Consider the following 6,906-nt stretch of genomic DNA (forward strand, 5'->3'; position numbering starts at 1 on the left):
TGTATTGTTACTTTAACCTTTACTCATTTATTAAATCACGCGTTAACCTCACAAACAGAATGAATAAATAACAGCTAGCCCGGCTCTGTCCGAAGGCAACAAAATCCACCTACCAGCACCTAAATGTCTGGGCGATTTAAAAAACATTTCTCCCTGTTTCTGACATGAACTCAGTCATTCCACTGAGCTACAATCAGCAAATTCAACCAGTATGCCAGGGCAACAAAATTAAAACAGCAAAAAGGCCTGCCACAGTTTACAAAGCTGTTTTCAATGCAGCGAAGGAGTGGTCATGGTCAAAGGAATAGTTTGACATTTTGGGAAATACGCTTATTCGCTTGCCAAGAGTTAGATCAGAAGATCGGTACCAGTGTCATGTCCGAGAGAAGTTTCGATCTTCTCGTCCTACTATCAGCAAGAAAGCAAATATGTGTGTTTCCCAAAATGTCGAGCTGTATTCCTTTTAGCATAAGTGAGAGGTCAGTCAGTCTTTGGCAAACACTTCCCAGTTTAAGTGCGCAGAGACCTAATGAAGTTGGTGGTGGGAGGGTAGAGGCAATGGGGAGGGGGGTTGTAGGAGGGGTCATATGGCTGCAGGCATCCAGGGCTAAATTTGAAGTTAACGCAGGACAGTGGCTTTTCTGATGCGTAAGCAATCAATTCACTGGGGTGATTGGAGACCTTTTGGGGATGGCAATCTTTGACCTCTTCGCTCCCCCTTGACCTGTGAGCCTGCTCTCCATAAACTGCTGACCGCTACCGCCACACTGGTTAATGGAGTCGCCCTGCATGAGCTATGAGCGTGGATGTATGCTCTCACACACATACACACTCTCGCACACAAATAAACACACACACAGGCATACAGCAACTCCCCCCTGATCCATTAATATTGCATTCTCAACCTCTGGGACCTCCACTGAAGGGAGATGGTCCGGATCAATAACTGCCTGTTTAGTTTATTGGCGGCAGGGATGTGTGCTTATACGTACCATGTCCCACTGTCACTTTGATTTAACTCAGGGGTCAAGCACGGGTCGCTATCATACATTTGTAAAATATTATTTAACACCTGATATGTCTTCCATACATCTGTAATCGATGCAGGACCTAAACACGCATACACAAGGGTGCACACATGGATGCTGGACCAGGGTAGCTAGACTTTGATTTCTCCAAGGCTGCACAGTCACTACGGTGGTTTCTGTTCCATCCGTCTACTTTCTTATTTATGCGGTTGCTAATATTCTTATTTCATTTCATTACAAATCAGTAGAGGTATCAGTTTTAGGGGTTTTCCATTATGTGCTGGGAAGAGCCATGAGTAGGCACAACTCGACTGGTTTTTCCATTACAATGTTTTGGTAAAAGGCGTTGCCTTGCCCACCTTGATCACGTGTGGGGGTTTCTAGTCGCTGACGTAATTAGAGTGACACATTTCTCCCCAGTGTTGGTGTAAACAACAGCGTTCAGCATGGAGCTCTTGGTGTTTGCCGTTCTTTTTACCGGTTTTGCTATATTGACACAACAACAGAGGGGAAACTGTTGAGGTTGATGTGGTGACTCTTTAAATGCTCAGCTCTGATAGCAAGCAGGACCACAGCAGCGCTGCACATGGTACCATGTCATCATGGCGCGGCTCGAGCTAAACGGAGAGTGAATAATTGGCTTACGTTTGCCAGGTGCACAGACACATGACTCCAAATGAATGCTAATGTTGCTCCGCATCTTCGAGATTTACATATCCAGAATAGACTTTAGATGATGATCAGTTGCCTCTGGAAACTTTTACGAAAACTTGCTCACTTTTGACAGGTGGGTGGTGTTCATTTTTCACCCTGCATACTCTTCTGTTATAGAATATCTTCAAGTCACACAACCCCATTCATGGGTGAGGAGTGCGTAAAGGGAACCAACCAGCTATGTCTTCGAGTTTCCCGCTGGTGAAAAGTTTCCTTTATGTCTCTCTCTGCACCAAAGAGCCCTGAGACTTGAGATAGCAGCAAATCTCTCATTCATCAGCTGACTGAAGTTATTCAAGCCTGAAGGTATTGATATGCAAACAAGATGGTTCAGCTACAGGTCCGCAGAACAGGCCTTTATCCAAAAAGCCCTGGCTCCATTCCTGATACATTTCTCTGTCGGCCACACAATGACCCTCCTGTCAATGGTCCATGTGAGCGTCTGGCTCCACTGAGGGTGCACAGGATCCAAACACGCATGGATTAGACCAAACCCGGATATTGGGATGGATGGGCGAACGTCACCCCTTCAGATCTTTACACCCCTAATGAAAGTGTCTGGTGACCCTTATTGAGGAGGTCAAGTGCCTTCACTCGGGCGGGAGAGGAATGGCTGCTTGAGGACTGCCTGCCAGTTTGCCAGCCGGCTTACAGGGCACTGCATGGGTTCAATCAGGCATGGAACAGCTGGAGGATGGGGGGGGGGGGCGGGGGTTAGAAACCACAACAGTTGCCAGACAGTTACACAGCTTACCGCAATGCCTTCTGCATGTCCACACTGATGCCAGTTAATTCTTATTTCAATTTGTGAAATTTCACCGTCCATTCTGAAACTTTTATTGGGTGTGTATCATGCAATACTAAGTTTTTGGAGCACTGTTTTACATTTCCCAAAGCTTATTTGAGGATCATACATTATCACATTCCATTGTCCCCATCCACAACGGTGAGACCACTGTTATCATATTCATACACATTGGATACCTTTCCCTGAAATCAGTGAAGTAACTAAGAGTCTACAGCCATGCCAGCATCTCTGTGGTGTCTTGAGCTAAATGCTAATGTCAGCATGTTAACATGCTCACTTGCTGATGTTTAGCAGGTATTCTTATAGTTCTTTGTCTTATTTTAGTGCATTATCATGCTAACATGAGATAATTACCGCTGAGGCTGATGGGAATGTCCAAAATTAATTAAAAATATGACCTGATGGTGCTAGATGAAAAGTCAGAGGATCATCAAAGTTATTACAATTAAAACCAAATTTCATGGTAATCCATCCAAAGTTGTCGAGATAGATAGTCTTAGATGGCTGGGAGACACAAAGTTGTAATGAAAGAATTAACGTGATAATACAATCTATGTAAACTATGTAAATAAAGCAATGCTGTAATAGAAAGAGAGCGACAGCTGTGGTCTATGAAAACTTGCAGCTCCAAGTTCTTACATTTGTCAGCTGAAGGACTTCCTGCTCCTCAATAGGTTGACAAAATCCTGCTACCCACTGAATAAGCACTAAAATACTGAAAACAAACCTGTTCTGTTCCCACAGCAGAACAGTCACACACAGCCCATCTACTGTCCACATTCCCCTTTAATGACCCAAACAACATCCCCTCTCACTCCTGAAGTGACTTGAGCAACTGGTCACTGCTCCGCTCCACGACTTGCTCTTCTCTGTGGAGGTCAGGATCAGCCCTCTGGCCTGCCCAGAGGTCAGAGTTCAAAGTGCATTCCACCACCAGGGTCACCCATGGTCATTTGACCCTCACATGCAGAGGGTTATTCTCAGACTGATGAGGCAAAAAGTGATTACAATCTGCTATCGTCCCCGTGTAATGGACTCATTTACTGTGAATGATGGAGCTAAATTGGTCATTATTGAGGAAACTGTTCATGGAGAAACCCTTTCGGGTGACATTATTATGTATGATCCCTGATGTTTTGCCAGATTGTGGCTGAGTGTAACTGTGGTGGGATTTCAATCAGACACAAAATAATGTATCAATTTGACACATAGATCACACAATGTAACATAACCTGAAAAGAATCATAGCTTTAATGAAACAACTGCCTGCCAGAGTGATTTCTTTGTGGGTGGGGTGTGTCCTGGTGGTCATTTGATAGAGGAGTCATCTGTTGCCCTTTGACCTCAAAGTATGGAAGTGTGCGGAAGAGGGAGAGTCTGCTGTCAGCCAGAGATACCTGAGTCTGACACCTTAACTCTGCATGAAGATCCTTTATTAACATGTATCACATCTTGTCTGACACTTTTCTGATTTTGGAGAAATCTTCAGCGCTAAGTGTTGATTGTCCAGTTCTTCTATTTATTCGTTGTTGACAGAAACCAAAGGCTCTTTCTCAGGATATACCACCGGACATTGAATGTTCAGGACTGGCCTCAGGCTGAAATAATTCTCAGATAATTGTTACGTTAAGACTGTCACAAGTTGAGGGACTATTGGCTAATAACAAGCTAACACTGAAACACACAAAGCACAAGAGAGGCATCATAAAATGGAGGATCAAGCATAGTTGCTGTTAACATTTCCTATTGGAAAGTTGATGAAACGACCACAAAGACACGCAAAATGACCACAAAGAGATGCAAAATACCACAAAGAGACCACAAAGAGTTGAAAAAAGAGACATAAAATGGCCATAAAGATGCAAAATGATCACAGAGACTACAAAGAAACAATCTCAGTGAGATGAAAAACGACTACAAACAATGCAGAACCACCACAAAGAGACACAAATGGAAATATATAGTTCAAAAGTTTTTAAATATGGTGCTGGCGCAATATAGTGATTGAACTAGAGGCCAGTTGTTCAGTGCGAGAGGACTGTTGAATCTCACTCGTATCCTGCTAACAGGAACTTGGTCAGCTCAAAAGGGAACTGGAATCAAAGCCTTGAACATGAAAAAGGTGTCCTTCAAACTCTCAGTCCTGCTGTTGTCTGTTTATCATAATTGCCTGAATGGACGCCAAATCATACAGCCTGTGATTGGTTTAATATGAGGCCTTCTCTACTTCGACAAGCAAGCTTCAAATTAGGAGAAAAACACTTGGTTTTGGCTGCAAGAGCCACATTCCTCCAGCGAAGCGGAGAGGATTTGCACCCGAGTTTCCTCTCTAATTAGCAGATCAAGGGAAGAACAAAGACATGTAGCATACATTAATTACAAATCACTGGGAACAAATCCAGGTTCCTGTGTTACATGCTCGCATATGCTATTTTCCATTTGAACGGCCTACTGATGACAGTTTGCTTAATGAATGGGCCCTCTCATTGATTCCACCATATGTTCAGCAGAGCCAGTTCAATGAGGTTTAGCGTTGCCTCGGATCCAAGATGTTTGGTGGTTCAGTCATTTAACGTCTCGGGAAAGGAAGGAAGAAGAAAGTGGAGAAACAGACAGATGAACAGATTGAAAGAGTTGGATTTAATGTGTTTTGTTTATGATGTTAGGGAACAGGTTGTCTTTTACTATAAGTAATAAACTGAGTTAAAAAAAAAATGAAAAGGCAGCACAGTCGACAACTTGCCCTCAGGGAGGGTTATTAACACCTAATGAAGCTGACCCCACAGTGAGTATCTATGGATGACCTTTGACCCTTAAAGGGCAACTCAGACTCCTGAAACAGGCAAATTCTTAGAGAGAGGCTAGTCGTCCTACTGGGGATATGCAGTTATTTTTGATCATGAACTATGGCTATTAATTATTAATGATTTATTATTTCTAAAATATCATATCATTTAAACGACACAACTTTCTCTGTTTTGCCTCTCACTGGTAGCCTATTGATCAAAGCCAGAATTTAAGCTGAGCGTAGGAAAATATGAGGTTATTTTTTATAAAAAAAAGAAAGATATACTAGATATACTAAAGCTTTAATAAAGGTTTTGTCAAAGAACATCATTTATAATTAATTGATTTAATTGTTTCTTGAGAGAGATTGATTTTATTTCATCTTTTGTTTTGTATAATTGAAATCGTATTTAAAACGTTTCTAACAGAAGAGCTGAACCAATGTGGGACTTCTGCAGTCAAACCTAAGGACCCTGAATGACCCCCCACCTCGCCTGCTCACGTTTCTTCTTGTACTCAGTGGCCATTAGCCTGCTGTGTTGGTGTGTAACTCCATGTGAGGGACCTGCCATTACACAGCTGTTTCTGGATCCTGTGGCTCTGTAGCCCTGCACTCCAGCAGGCTGCCCACTACTTCACAGACAGCATGGGAGACTTGGTTTAAGTCAGTGCACACACTGCAAAAGGCATTGACGTTGTAATCTGTGAAATCACCGACGTTGTATGTTTCTGTACTATAATTAAAAGTGTGTGGGCTGTCATTCCGGTCAAACAGGTAAGACAACATTATAAAATCCAGATCACTATTCAGGGGCACAAATTTACAGTATATAAGAAATGTCATTGTATTAGGCAGCAGCAAAAAAGGACTCAAACAGACACTCACATACAGACCTCTATTTACCATCCCGACCCTACACTTCCCCCCCACCTCCCCCCTGTCCTTTGTTTTTCCCTCTGCACCAAAACTTAAATTAGATGCCGTTCCACATAACAGATGTCTGGGGAGTCAGGTCTCCCCTTGTACACTGGAGTCTCTCTCTGAAGGCTCTCTTAGGTCAGATGGAGTTTCCTCTCACTCTCACTGAGGAGACGGAGAATGTCTTCAGGGACCTGATCGTCTTTCAGCAGCTCAAGGGACGACGCAGAGAGCAAAAGTAAAAACTCCTGCTCATTTGGGGGAAAAATGTTTTTTTCTCAGGCCTGCTCAGCGATATTATTGCTACTGCTGTCGCTGTTGTCGCTGTTTTGGTCCTTTCAGTTTATTCGGCAAGTGTCATCTGTGATTTTTAACTTCTTCCGGTAATCCAACCAACATGTACAGTATGTCCTATATTAGTTTGCTGATACTGGTCATTTTTAATAAGGTATTTAACATTTGCAATTAATTAAAAGTTAAATTATAATCTATATTATGAATTATTGAGGATAATCCCTGACAACAGTGGCCTAGTGATAACAGTATTTATTTTTGTTTATTCATAAATGTATTGATTGACCTAATTGTTTTTTTTAGGGGGGGGGGGGGGGGTCCGATGAATTACTTTTATTGAATATGTGTGACAGGTA

The sequence above is a fragment of the Enoplosus armatus genome, chromosome 20 (assembly GCF_043641665.1).
Source record: "Enoplosus armatus isolate fEnoArm2 chromosome 20, fEnoArm2.hap1, whole genome shotgun sequence".
NCBI lineage: Eukaryota > Metazoa > Chordata > Actinopteri > Centrarchiformes > Enoplosidae > Enoplosus > Enoplosus armatus.